The sequence below is a fragment of the Natator depressus genome, chromosome 13 (genome assembly GCF_965152275.1).
Source record: "Natator depressus isolate rNatDep1 chromosome 13, rNatDep2.hap1, whole genome shotgun sequence".
NCBI lineage: Eukaryota > Metazoa > Chordata > Testudines > Cheloniidae > Natator > Natator depressus.
The window spans coordinates 30,399,872-30,414,662 of NC_134246.1; the positions used below are offsets into that span (position 1 = coordinate 30,399,872).

The 14,791-nt window shown below is 47.0% G+C and overlaps 1 pseudogene; it reads right to left on the reverse strand.

The window, feature by feature from the left end:
- Positions 1–12,381: 12,381 nt before the first annotated feature.
- LOC141997676 (small ribosomal subunit protein eS1 pseudogene) lies at positions 12,382–14,332 on the reverse strand (annotated as a pseudogene).
- Between the last annotated feature and the right edge of the window lie 459 nt (positions 14,333–14,791).

The window sequence follows — 14,791 nt, forward strand, 5'->3', positions numbered from 1 at the left end:
GGGTAAAGAAAGGAACTTGTAAGCCCCAGCACTGCACGGGCAAACATAAGATCTTAATTTTACACAAATCTTGCTCTGTTAAATCAAACTCTGAAGGATACAGGAGTTTGGGCAGTGTAGTATTTTTTGTGAGTGATATTGTGGTGGTTTTGTTGGATCATATTAAAGAAGTTCTGTATTAAAATCACAAATGAGTTTGATTCCCCATAGTTTAAATTCCAGGGTATTACTAATTAAGAGGTCTCTTGGTTTTTGGTACTGTTTCTCTCCCTCTGTGTGTGAAACTTGCAAGCTGCTAATTGTGTTAGTACATTCTAAGACAGAGTCTGTTCTCAAAGCAATTCACAGAGAGAGAGACTCAAAGCAGTACTCTAACAACAGAAACAGCACCCAGAGACTCCCCGCCCTTTTGTTGTATTAATAATTGTGATTAAAATAGAGATAGAGGATGTATGTGGATGGATGCTTGGTGTGGATAATAACTGAATGATCAGGGAGGTGCCAGCCTAAGAATCCAGTGTCCATCGGCTGAAGAAGGCGTCAAGTGGAAATAACCAGAGGACCCCCGGAGGGCAGACTGGAATCCACCCTACAGCCTCAAGAATGGGAGAACCAAAGAACAAGATAACATCTAGCAGCACGGAGCCGTCAGGAATGTGCCATCTGTTGATTCAGCAACAGCATGATGAAGCAATTCTCATAGTCTGGCATAGGAAGAAATTCCTATAAAAATGGACTCTAAAATGTGAGAACTTCGGGGTCTGATTCTGCAAAGCAACTTCCAGGAGCATCAGATGAGCATCTGACAAGGCCCTGCTCCCTCGTCATGTCCAGGCCACCTGGCCAGTGGCTTGGCATGAGCAACTCTAAGGCTGGTAACTATGATAACAACCTTGCAGAACCTCTGTGTGTGTGTGTGTGTGTGTGTGTGAATGTGTGAATAAAGATGAGATTGAATGGAATGTTATAGCTATAACTAACTGCTTACTATGATTCTTTCTGTATTCACAATAAATGTGGTATTTTGCCTTTTTCCCTTTAATAAGATCCTGCTGGTTTTTATTTTATTGGTATAACAATTTCACAATTTTGAAAGAAAAGTTTAAGGAAAGGGACCAGGAGCGGTGGGGGCTAGTTGAGAAGCCCACCTTCCTTGCTAAATTGCTAGTGGAACAAAGCCTGTGCCCATGGAAAGGGACAGTTCAACGAGAAAAACAAAACAAAACAAAAAAACTGGATCAGGCCCAGACAAGCAGGCAGGCAACAGATAAAGAAAATGTAAAATAGGCATAGTGGCAGGAGTAAGGAAAGGAGTAAGTGTAGACATGGGAAATTCAGATCCCTGAAATAGTATTAGGAATGGTAAAATCTGAGTTGATTAAGGTGTCATTTTGAAAAATAAGCAAGTAATTTAAGAAGAAAAGAGTAAGAAGTTAACTCTGTAGATGCTGGAGGGAATTAAGCAGTTAAACTTTGTGAAAATGTTAAAAAGGAAAAGTGTTAGAGAAAAAGAATTCTTGGTTTCTTTGCAGACATTCTGAAGGAAAAATGGGCTCTTTTCCAAAGGACTGTCTGTAAATAATCCAGGCAAAGAGACAATCTGATTGAAATCACTTGACTATGGACAATTTAGTCAAATTTCCTAAGAGAACATAAGGGGCTTCTATTGGAGTTTGGCTGCTCTCAAATGTATAAAGGGAATGTAATCTGTGTACAGCTATGTAAAAATGGAGTAGTGTAGAAGGGATGTTAAGAAAAAGAAAACGTGTATGTATCTATCTGTATGTGTAAATATGTAATGTTCCAAGGCCCGATTGGTTTTGGTTTGTTTTTAATAATGCCACTAAAAATCCATTTTGACTCTTTAATTCAAAGTTGCAAAACTGACAGACCTTTTTGCCAAACACAGGTGATTAGTGTTGTTTGGCTTTGGGATTTGGCATTTAACCTTTAAGAGGTAACTCAATGCTTTACAAAATTTAAAATGTTTTTAAGCAGGGCAGTCAAAAACAGGAGAATAGGGAGAGATTCTGGATTCTTTTTTTGTTTGTTTTTTTAACAAAATAGCAGATGAGAGCTGTAGTAAAAGAATAAGAAATTAAAAAAAGACAGTGCCCCTCTAAAGCAACAGCAGGGGTGAGGTGCACAAAACAAAAAGAAGCAATGTTAGAAACACTGAGCCTTAATATGGCTCTGAGTAATCAAACTGTCACTTTAATAAAGGTACTTGAAAACTCTGTAAGCACAAAAGAAATAGTTACACCTTATGTAAAAATTGATATGGATAAAGTTATAGAAGTTAAACTATGGAAGGAATGTGCATTTGCCCCAGAACATGTGCAGTGTATACAGTAGAAGGAGTAAAAGAAATGCAAACATACCATACTACTTAATTAAAATGCTATTAGGGCTGCAAAGGGAGCCACAATAGGTTGGGTTTTCTTTTTCAGATTGCTGTGTGTTTTGAAAGCAGGAGTTAAAAGTTAAAAGTAATCAGAACTGTGGTGAAAGTTGATTCTGTCTTAAAAGGGACACAGTCTCTGAGCTGCTGATGGCTTTTGATCCAAAAGCAAGCCAGAAAAAGTCTGTGTTAATGCAAATTACCTAACTGATAAAGAAAGCAGCACAAAGGAGCTGCAGATAAAGGACATACATGGTCAGCAAACAAATTGTCTAAATAAAAGGCATGGTATAACAAGATACCTTTAATAGATTTAATGTTAATAAGTACCCCTGTAACAATGTATAGTGTGTATGATTTTTTTTAAAAAAAATCCTTTAAGGTCATATGGTAATGATGCTTCTCAACTATTACCTGTAAATAAACTTAAAGCTTAACACAGCAGGAAAAACATTATAAACTTGGTCTGCTGTATAAGAAGGGAAACTGAGGTACCCCACCTCATGGATTTAATGACTAAACAGTGGGATAATTTCCCCATAACCCTTAAAAGGTAGAAGCCATTGAAACCTTGCCTGCCTATAGAAAAAAAACACAGGAAAGTATGGGTGTGATTCTTCTGTTTTGCCCTACAATCAGCAAGAATATTTGTAAAAGAAAGGGATATTTTAAGCAATAATCTGCCACCCCAAAAGGGGTAGAAACATGTTCTTTTTGTCTTTCAGAAAATCAGAAAAAGCTGATACCAGCTGAAGAGCAACCCAGAATACCATGAATCTACTGTCACAATAGAAATTGTGTTTTGTGTTCTATGTTTTGTCTTAAAGAACAACCTAATACAGAAACAAATGGAAGTGAAAAACCATACTGCTATAGCTATGGGATGTACTGAAATGCAGATACTTGCTTTGTCCACCTTGGAACACAAAAATGTTTTGGGTAATATCAGGAAACACTAAGGTTTGGATACACTTGCTAAAGCAAAGGAAAAGATCACTGTTTGATACTTATCAGAACAAATGGATGCAGTATATTTCTAGCATAGTAAGGCTAGACCTTTTAATTGGGGAAATTGTTGTTAAAATCACACGCCAACAGGCTCTGGAAGCAAAGATATGAAAAGTTAGCCCACCCCGCATATTGCACATGGGATCCTCCTTGCTACCCTGGACCTCGAGCCAGTGGGCTAGGGAGGGAGGAAAGCTATTGAACAATCAGAGGTTGTACCGAGTGGACTCCTCAAAAAGTGGGGGTGTTTGTCCTTGCCTGTTGCTCCAGAGCCCTGTAGTAAAAACATTTCACTAGGATAGTGTATTAAATAATAAGACCAAAGTACTGTATAATGGGCTATGTGTTAATTCTTGGGAAGAAGTGTTTTGGGAGGATAAAAGTGTTAGCAACCCACCAGTAAACAAATGTAAATGTAATGTAAGTACTGTGTTTACCAATAATCACATTTACTATTTGTCACCACCAAAAAAAGTCTCAGCTTACTGTGAGCACTGATTCAGCAGGAAGTTACCAATCACCTGTTAAAAGGTAAAAAGGTAACACAGTTCCTAGAACAAACAAAAAAATCATCGTGGGAAACCGAACCATTCATATTATACATGCAAAAGGGGACATGTTAAGAATTGCCACTGCAGAAAGACAAATAACAGCTTACCATTGGCATGACATATTTTCTGGATGGTCTCCTACAACTACTGACATACTATCTGTAATGTTACACCCCCTAATTGTTTTGGTTTTAAATTGTTTTTGTTTAATTGGGATGTTTGGAATGTGCTGTTGGATAAAACAAATGTATGCAAAGCTACACCCTCTCTGCTGGGTTGGGGAATACTCAGTCTATGGCCCAGACCTTCAGGTAGGGCCCTGCAAGCAGTACAATATAAGCCCAGGCCCTGGGTCAGGGTGGGCAGCAAACAAATAGTCAGAAGCTCAGGCCCTCTGGCAGGGACTGAGCAAATAGTTCAACAGCAACCCCCAGGCTCCTGGCTTTGAGCAACCAGGGAGAGGGGGAGACTCCCTCCCGCGAGGTGGGTGGCAGGGGGGACGCAGGCCCAGCCATTCCACTGCGTCCCAGCCCGGGGCCATAGCAGTGGCAGAAGACCCACTGCTGTATCAGTGGGGATCCTGGCTGCAATACACTGACATTGGCTCCGGAGGTGTTGCGGCCAACCTAGGGCCGACTGCCCCTGGGCTACTTCCAGACTCCCCCTCGTAGGGTACCTGGGTCAGGGTGGTGTCCTCGGAGGGTTCCAGCACCTTGGGTTCCTCCAGGTAACTGGCAAGGGGTAGACTTGGCAGCTCCTCTGGGTAGCTGGCGACAGGTAGGCTTGGCAGCTCCTCCATGCCCCGGTCAGCATTAGGCATTGGCTGGTCCGGCCAGTCCTTGGGTCAGCCACAGATTGCCCGGGTCTCCCAAGCCAGAGCCAGGCCACAGGCGTCTGGCCTCTCCGGCGGCTGCAGCCCAAGTGAGCTCTGGGGTTGGGCTTTTATACTTCTGGTCCTGCGCCTTGACCTCTGGAGGGGCGGGTGCAGGATCCACTGGCTCCGCACACTTTGGTGTCTGGGGAGGTTCTTCCCTCTACGGGTTGGTGGGGCACCACACCGCCTTGCTACAGGGATGTTGAAATGCCTATAGTTATCCTTCGGGACCCAGCCTACCCCTTAATGCCATGGCTCATGAAGCCATACACAGGCACCCTGGACAGTAGTAAGGAGCAGTTCAACTATAGGCTGAGCAAGTGCAGAATGGTGGTAGAATGTGCATTTGGATGTTTAAAAGCTCGCTGGCGCAGTTTACTGACTAGGTTAGACCTCAGCAAAACCAATATTCCCATTGTTATTGCTGCTTGCTGTGTGCTCCACAATATCTGTGAGAGTAAGGGGGAGACGTTTATGGAGGGGTGGGAGGTTGAGGCAAATCGCCTGGCGGCTGATTACGTCCAGCCAGACATGAGGGCAATTAGAAGAGCACAGCTGGGCACGCTGCGCATCAGAGAAGCTTTGAAAACCAGTTTCATGACTGGCCAGGCTACGGTGTGACAGTTCTGTTTATTTCTCCTTGGTGAAAACCCACGCCCTTGGTTGCCTCTACTTCCCTGTAAGCCAACCGACCTCCCCCCTTCGATCACCACTTTCAGAGGCAATAAAGTCATTATTGTTTCAAAATTATGCATTCGTTATTAATTCATCACACAAATAGGGGGAAAACTCACAAGGTAGCCCAGGAGGGCTGGGTGAGAAGGGAAGCACTGGGTGGGGTGGTGGATGAGGGGAGGCGGGAAGGACAAGGCCACACTACAGTTCAAAACTTATTGAATGCCAGCCTTCTGTTGCTTGGGCAATCCTCTGGGGTGGAGTGGCTGGGTGCCCGTAGCCTCCCCCCCAGCATTCTTGGGCATCTGGGTGAGGAGGATATGGAACTTGGGGAGGAGGGCAGGCAGTTATACAGGGGCTGCAGCAGCGGTCTGTGCTCCTGCTGCCTTTCCTGCAGCTCCACCAGATGCCTGAGCATGTCAGTTTTCTCCCCCATTAGCCTCAGCATTGCATCTTGCCTCCTCTCATTGCATTCGTTTAACGCTTTCCTGGACTCTGCCATTGTTTGCCTCCACACATTCTGCTGAGCTCTTTCAGTGCGGGAGGACTGCATGAGCTGTGAGAACATGTCATCACGAGTGCATTTTTTTCGCCTTCTAATCTGCTCTAGCCTCTGGGACGGAGATGATAGCGGGAGCGTAGAAACATTTGCAGCTGCGGGAGGGAAAAAAGGAAGAGTAGTATTTAAAAAGATATATTTTAGAGAACAAAGGGAAGACTATTTCACACTGAATCAAGTGATTCACATTACATAGCACATGTGCTTTTGATACAAGGTCGCATTTTGCCTCTTATATTGAATGCCTGCCGGTTTGGTGTGAGACCATAGGTGCTCCGGGGCTGGAGCACCCATGGGGAAAAACTAGTGGGTGCTCAGCACCCACTGGCACCAGTCAACTGTTTACATGGCCTGTGGGGGCCCACGGGCCCCATCAGCTGTTCAGCGGGGCTGTCGGGGGGGGGTGATCAGCAGTTTTTTGCAGAGCTGGGAGCCACCGCCGATCAGCTGTTTCCGGCTCTGAGCTGCTGCGCTGATCAGCGTGGCCAAAACAGCTCTTCCCAGCACGGCTGTTTAGCTGTTTTTTGGCCACCAGCCAATCAGCAACGGGGACTCTGCTCCTGGGGCAGGGGCTGAGTGACCCCCCAACCACTGGTGCCGCTCCACCTCCTTCTCCTACCTGCTTCTTGTGGGCAGCAGGCTGCTTTCTGTGGCTCTGCAGCTGAGCAGCTCCCAGCCTCGCTTCAACCTCTCAGCCAACTAAAGGCAGTAGCAGCAGCAGCTGATAAGTGTATTTCAAAGGGGGTCTTGGGGTGAGGGTGGTTGGGGGGGACTGAAACCCCTTCCCTGGTGGCTGTGCTGAGAGGCGGCACCTGGCTGCTGGCAGGGCAGCTGTCTGCATCCGGGGCGGGGAGAGGGGGGTCACCGGCTGCTGCCCAGCTCTCTGCATCTGGCAGGGGGCTCAGTCAGAGGCATCTCCAAAAACATCCCCCGGACCCCAGCAGCAGAGAGACTGAGAGTACGGGGCAGCTGGACCGGGACGGGCATGGTGGGGGGGACCTCTCCTGGATTGCTGCGGGGTGTAGTGCTTCCCTACTTGCCCTCCCTGCCCAGGCAGAGATGCCTGCCTCTCGGGGACAGTGGCCATGTCCATGCAGTGTGCTTGGTTCCCATCCCTGGCATCTGGGTGAATGCCTCTTACAGGGGTGGAGGGATGGAAGGGAAGAGACAGTGGGGAAGAGAGAAGGGATGGGGGGAGGAGGGGGAAACTAAAGCTATCAGGGGAAACCTTCCTAGCAGTGCAATCTCTGCTTTGGGGTGTGGATGGAATAGTCTCCCAAGGGAAGGGCTAGTGTGTGACCCCTGGGGTACAACCTGGGCTGGAACTATCTCCTGTTTAGTCCATGTGCTCTGTCAAGTCCAAGCATCATGTTGAGGGGAGGGGGGCATTGCTGAGTCCCAGGGTTGATTAATTCTCTGGTGATGGTCATTGCATTGCTAATTGTCATTCACTTGCTGCACAATGGCTGGTGACGGTTGTGTAACATCCACCCGGCCATTTGGTCAAGTGCCTTATTGTTTCTGGGGAGTTGCCTTCTGGGCTACTCCCAAATTTGCAGCATATTTCATTAACACCATACTGCACAATCTCATAATTTCATACACTTTAATGATGTATATATTTCAACAGAACAGTGGGTTTCAGCAAATCATAATCTTTCCCATGATACCTTACATGGCATGCTTTGTATGAAATATAAATAATATATACAAATGATGAATATGGGGCTTACAGAGCACAGCACGCCACTCCCCCGAGGTACAGAGCAGTGGCTCTCAAACTTTTTTACTGGTGACCCCTTTCACATAGCAAGCCTCTGACTGCAACCCCCCCCTTATAAATTAAAAACACTTTTTATATATTAAACACCATTATAAATGCTGGAGGCAACGCGGGGTTTGAGGTGGAGGTTGACAGCTCGCGACCCTCCATGTAATAACCTCGCGACCCCCTGAGAGGTCCCGACCCCCAGTTTGAGAGCCCCTGCTATAGAGTGTCACAGCTAGAAACCCCAAGGCTTGAGACTTTTAAAAGGAGACTGGACAAAATATGCAGTAAGGATCAGCCCTGCATTGGCAGGGAGATGGACTGAGCCAGGATGATCACAGAGGGCTTTTCCCCCTGTAATGTCTATAATTCCATCCCACTCTCCTGGGAGTACAAATTCTGGTACTAAAGTGCCTGGATCCCATATTGCCTTGCACTGGGATTGGGAATTAGTGCCCTGACCTGCAACTCCTCCTGTTGGGCCAGTGTAGAACATGCTGTTAGTACAGCTCTTTGCAGGTGCCCTTGTGTTTAGCTGAACCCTTGGACTCAGTCCCTGAGTGTAGCCCCACTAAACTGAGAGCTAAACGGACACTACTGTCCTGCTGTGTAGATCCCAGTGTGCTTGTCCTGTGAATGTTTGGCATGCACCCCTGGCTATCTTCATCTCATTGTGCTGATAGTGCTACTTCCTTGGTGTAATGATGACGTTATGCTAAGATGAATCCTGAAAATAGTGCCCTGGTGTGACGGTCACTCTGTGCTCTTCATGTGACTCCTGCATCTTTGTATGCTGTGTTGTTGTGGCCCTGTTGTTCCCAGGAAATTAGCAAGACAAGGTGGGTGAGGTAATATCTTTTATTGGAGCAACTTTTGTTGGTGAGAGAGAGACAAGCTTTGGAGCTTTCACAGAGTTCTTCTTCCTGAAGAAGAGTTCTGTGAAAGCTCAAAATCTTCTCTCTCTCACCAACAGAAGCTGGTCCAAAAAAAGATATTACCTCACCCACCTTTTTTTTCTCATGTGAATAGCCTCCCTCCAAAACTGGCAGAGATGCTCGGAGGAGGGGGCGGAGAGGAGTGAGCGGTGGGCAGAGGGTGGGGCCTCGGGAGGGGGTGGAGCAGGGGTGGGGCCTCGGGAGGGCACCCACCCACAAAACCAAAGGTCAGCACCTATGTGTGAGACATCACACACGCTCGGCTGGGCAACAGAATTCGGCTTGCAGGCAGCCATGATAAGGCAAAGGTTTCGGCTTCTTCAACCTTCATAACATGTGGGAATGGTTTCAAACAGCAGCGCCCTCCTTTCCCATACCAAGCAAAGCCTGTTGGGTTGGCCATTTAAAAGGAGGGGCTGCGGTTTTAGGGTGAATGTGCAGCACAACCCAACCCCCCTCCCACCCAATTCTCTGGGATGATTGCTTCCCCCACCGTGTGGCTAGTATCAGGGAAGATCCCTGTCAGCCAAACGCGAACAGCTCAGCATGAACGGGCCTCCACGCGCGGGGATGATTTCTTTTCAACCAAAGGCAAACAGCCCAGCAGGAACAGGCACCTCTGAATGTCCCCTTAAACAAATTTCCTGTATTTCAAGCAGGTGATCATGAATGATATCACTCTCCTGAGGCTAAACACAGAGAGATAAAGAATGGATGTTGCTTGAATGCCACCAAAGCCCTGGCCCATTCGCTGCAATGCTTTGTTCTGCAACGATTCCAGGCTACTGGCTTGGCGTGGTACAGTGTCCTACCATGGAGGACGGAATAAGGCTGCCCTCCCCAGAAACCTTCTGCCAAGGCTTTCAGAGTACCTCCAGGAGAGCTTCATGGAGATGTCCCTGGAGGATTTCCGCTCCATCCCCAGACACGTTAACAGACTTTTCTAGTAGCTATACTGGCCGCGAATGCATCCCAAGTCTTCAGGGCAAATTAATCATTAAAACACGCTTGCTTTTCAACCCTGTATTATATTTACAAAGGTACACTCACCAGAGGTGTCTTCTCCGGCTTCATGGTCCGGGACCCCACCTTGGGAGGGTATTGGCTCCAGGGTGATGAACAGTTCCTGGCTGCCGGGGAGAAGGGATTCACCACTTGCCTGCCGTGCGGTATCCTCAACCTCCTCCTCATTTTCCTCATCCACAAAATCCTCATCCCTGTTGCTTGAGACTCCCCCCTTGCAGGTGTCCACAGAGAGGACTGTTACAACACCTTACATGACATACTTTACACAAGATTAGCTGCAATTGTATAACAGTGGTAGCAACAATGACTATACATGGTCATATTTTAGTCATATAAGTCACATCTGCAATGCCCCCAGGTCCCAGTGTGTACGATGAGGAGAGGCTGGCTCGTGTTTGTTAGCCACTTACTGCAGAGAAACTTAGAAAGTGAACAGGAGAAAGCTAAACACCGGCCAACCACATACTGAGCAACTGAACATTTCCAGAGGAAAAACAAGGGCTTTGTGAAGGAAATGAGTTCTTACTCTATTTCAGGTTGGGGTGGGGTGAGAAAAGTGTCTTACTTGGCATCACACGGATGTGCGAAGTGCAGAAAGCCTCAGCCTAGCGGAGAACAATCAGTACTGCCAGATACTACTGACATGCAAGGAAGCGCTTGGGGATTGTGCAGCAAATAGACTGCAGTGCATTCACAGATCCTAGACAGCACTATCCACTGGGACTGCTACAGAGGGAACCCAGGCCTCTAGGCTCTGGATCCCTGCAGTGTTTCAGACTCAGTGAACAGAGTCTGGCCACTGCCCCAACCTCAGGGTCCCCAACACTCTACCTGGCACCCCCTTTCTGAGTGCTGGAACCTGCTGTCCAGCCACATAGCCCCTCTGGACACAGCACTGACCCTTCAGACTCCCTGGTACTTACACACACCCCTCTCCTAGGATTCCACCCAACAGGTGTGGAGCTTCTGGTTACAGTTTAACTCTCTCAGGGTCACACAGCAGTTTGAAGCAGTCAACACACACTTTGCCCAGTCTAAAATCTTTATGCTCTTTACTTAGCAGATCCAATGCAGGAGAGCACCGATCACACAAGACATCCTAACTGCAGTGTCCCTTACTAGCTTGCCCTTCTCTTGGGAGTCCAAGGGGGATCATCTGTGCTCTGGCAGGCAGGCAAGATCCTCTGCCCTCTTGCCTAGCCTGTCCCTGCAGCAGCCTCCCTCATCTTACTCTGGTACAAAATGGCTCTCTACCCTATTCTCTAGGGCAGAGTTCCCTATATATGTTTATTCATGCTTACTTATGCTTGTTTCACTGTTCACATTTGAATGTATTGTATTAGTATTAAAATAATTAGTTATACGGCATTTTGGACAACGGAATCCATCTTTTAAAAGGGAGTCCAGTTTTGGTTGTTTACAACCCACTTTCGCACCTTTTCATTTGGCGAGAAACAGGGTTTTCCGCAGAAACTGCCTCTGAGAAGACTGGATCAAACCGGTCTGGACTAGAACTTTCGCGACACAGAAGGCATAAAAAGGCTGCACACCCTGTCAGCGGGGCTGTCCGTCTGACAGGCAGTCAGCGACTGTCACTTTTGTACGGGCATCGAGGACTTCCTTCACCATCTTACCTGATCTATCCCACCGATGTGGGTATCTTCCACCTGAATCCACTTACCTTGTTCCTGGTTCCAGTGATTGCCAACACTAGTGGTCTCCTGGTTCCTGGTTCCAACGCAGGGAAGATCCTGAGCTCCTCTTGTCCCTGGTAACCACTGGGTGCACAGATGCAGGTCCAGGTCCCTATGAACCCAAGCAATAGAGAGACTGTCACTTAATACCCGCAGCTGATCCCACTCGAGATCCATCCTTCAAGATGCAGTACAGTTCTGGGGTACCTTGGTTTAATTTGTTTTGTTACAAGTGTAAATTGCCAAGGGTTGTATTGGGGACCGGGCTTCAGGCCCATTTTGGGCAACAACATTGCTGTTTTATGGTTTTAATCTGTTTTATTCCCCCCTCCTTCTCCCTGACATTGATAGTAACCCTTTTAATACATTTCCTGTTTGTTTTCGAAGAATTTCCCTGTCTAGTCGTCTGTTACCTACCTGGTGGGCAGTGGGAAGATTTTAGTTAACTTACTCCCCAGGTGATTAGATACCGGTATTGCCAGCCAAAGAACCTGGCCCTGTTACCTGAGGCCGTGTAACAGTTCCACCCTGGCATCCCCTTTATAGATTCCTGCTTGGGTCACCTGCTTCTTTTGTTCTGCCTTTTGGTAATTTTCCACAGCTCTAAACCCCTCTCCCTTCAGACAAGAGGAAGAAGTGTCTTCTCCGAGCTAAAGCAAAGCCACTGTCCCAAGGTGTTTGACTTTGAACGGACGATCACTCACCATTGTCTCTGGCCTGGCAGAGCTGTGACACAACCCTGGTAACTCATGGGGAGCCATACACACGGGCTTTCCAGGACACAGTAATTTCATGCTACAATTTCATAAAATCGCCCACAGTTCAGAAGTGATGCTGATAGACCCTTCAGTTCATCACAGCTCCATGTTCAAATAACATTTTTATTTTTGCATCCATTTTTTATTCTAGACAGACTCTTGCACAGGGGGCTCATATCCATCGGCTCGCTCTACTTTAGCGCCTGTCTCATCCCCAGAAGGTTTTCCAGTGCCACCACCTTCACCGTGCAGTTCCATCAGCTTGCCCATTTCAAACTTGGGCTTCTTAAGCATCGTCACTTTGAGGACATACACATCATGAAGAGGGTAGATGGATTGACAAGCTTTTTCTATGTCTTTGCCAATACTGTCTGGGATCAGCTTATTGACAACTTCTTTCAGATCATTAGTTTGCACCTCTCGTGTCATGATTTCCATCATCTTCTTGCGAATTTGGCGGACCTGCTGGTGCTGGGCATATGAGGTCTTGCAAATCTGGTTATAGCGCTTCTTGGTAAAACCCACGCAAAAGAGGCACAGATAGCCATTGGTAGTTTTGACATCAAGACGGGCTTCAATCATTGTCCGCCATTTTTTGACCATGGAACATATCTTGTCATGGGTGAGGTCCATTCCATGGAAGTTGGTCAGCAGATAGCTGATGATTCAAGCCAGGTTCCTGCTGCCTCTCAGCCCTGAAATCTCCAGCTGTGTTCACCAGTTTAGGCCCAAAAGAGTTGACCTTTTGACTTCAGAACTAGTGTAGTCAGGCTTGTGGTTTGGTCTGCACTGTAGCATGATTGAGTACCTTTGTCCCACTTAGTCAGAGCTAGAGCTATCATGCCGTGACAACAGCCAATACAACTTGTAACCCTGCTGCCAGTCAGTGTTGGCAGCAACCAGGGCTGGGCTCAGTGTCTAGGGGTTCCTTTTCAACAATACAACACAAAACCAGCTTGAGTCCCCACCCAGTGACCTGGGACAATTACACACCACCTCCTTGGTGCCTCTAAGAGGCAATACTTCCCCTCTTGCAAGCACAGAGTCTGAGTGGAGCAAAAAACTTTTAATAAAAGGAGGGAAGTAATGGCATTAATTTGTGAAACACCACAAACAGGGTTCATAAACATAAACCATGAGCAAAAGACTGACCCCCAAGTAAGTTGGGTAGTGTCCTTTTCCCTCAGGTTCTTAAGTCCAGCAACCAAAAGTCCCTTTAACATGCCCATCCCTTTGCTGCACCCCACTCACAGTTGTCCTTGGTCAGTGCAGACCCAGAGTTCAGAGGTGCATCTGCAGATTTCAGCTCCCACCCTGGGCAGAGGAGGGAAAGAAGGTACCTTACTCGCTCTGCTTCCCAGGCTCTACTCCGATCCTCTCTGCCAGCCGCTCTGCTGGCCAATCACTGTGCCTCTCCACCAGCTGCCTTGCCGGCCGACTGCCACACCTTTCCACTGGCCGTCATGCCATGGCCGATTGCTAATCCACAAGGATGTCTTCAGGTCCCACCACTCAACCCAGCTCTCCGTGATTTCAGCTGTTAGTGGGGGAGCCTCACTGCTGGTGCACGCTAAGTAGTCTCTTGCATCAGAGATATTGTCCCAAAGCAGGTCTAACACTCAGATCTAGGTACCAGTGATTTCAGCTCTGTGGTGTGTAAAAAGACTCTCAATTGAGTCTAAATTAGTTCTTTTATTACACAGTGGAGAGAGAACAGGTCAAATGGTGTCTAAGACCCTTAAGCCAGGCCCACACCACCCTCTCTCTCAACTCACTGGGCTTTGGAACCCATGTCCCCTGCCTAGCGAGTCCCTCAATTGGGGTATGCCAAGTACAGTTCCGCTGCCCTTGATTCACACAACAAGGATAAGAAATGTTTTTAGAGGTCCCACATGCTGCCTGGCTAAGGAACCTGACTCACAGAAGCTGGCTGACCACATTGGAAACACGTGTCCCCTCCTTGGCTTCCTAGCTGGCTGTCTCCCAAGGTGCTTGTCACTTTTGTAGCCATCTCTGCTCACCCCACAGTGCCTGAGCCCTTCCTCATTCCCACCTCTGGCTGTTCAAGGATGAACTGCTGCATCTTGTGAGGATGTTTGGTGAAATGCTGGTTGCATGAGTTTCAGCCCTGCTGAGGCAGGTTTGTAATGCCTTTTCCTGGGATAGTTAATTGCCACAAGCCACGTTCAAAAGCCTGCCATGCAGAGTCTGGCTCTGGATCCTGTTGTCTTTGCTTTCTACACAACATTCAGAATATGGGGAACCCACACTGGCACAACTGGATTCCAAATACAGTAGAACCTCAGAGTTATGAACATCTCAGGAATGGAGAATGTGTCTGAAATGTTCGTAACTCTGAACAAAACGCTATGGTGGCTCTTTCAAAAGTTTACAACTGAACATTGACTTAACACAGCTTTGAAACTTTACTATGCCAAAGAAAAATGCTGCTTTTAACCATCTTAATTTAAATGAAACAAGCACAGAAACAGTTTCCTTACTCTGTCAAATCTTTTTTTAAACTTTCCCTTTATTTTTAGTA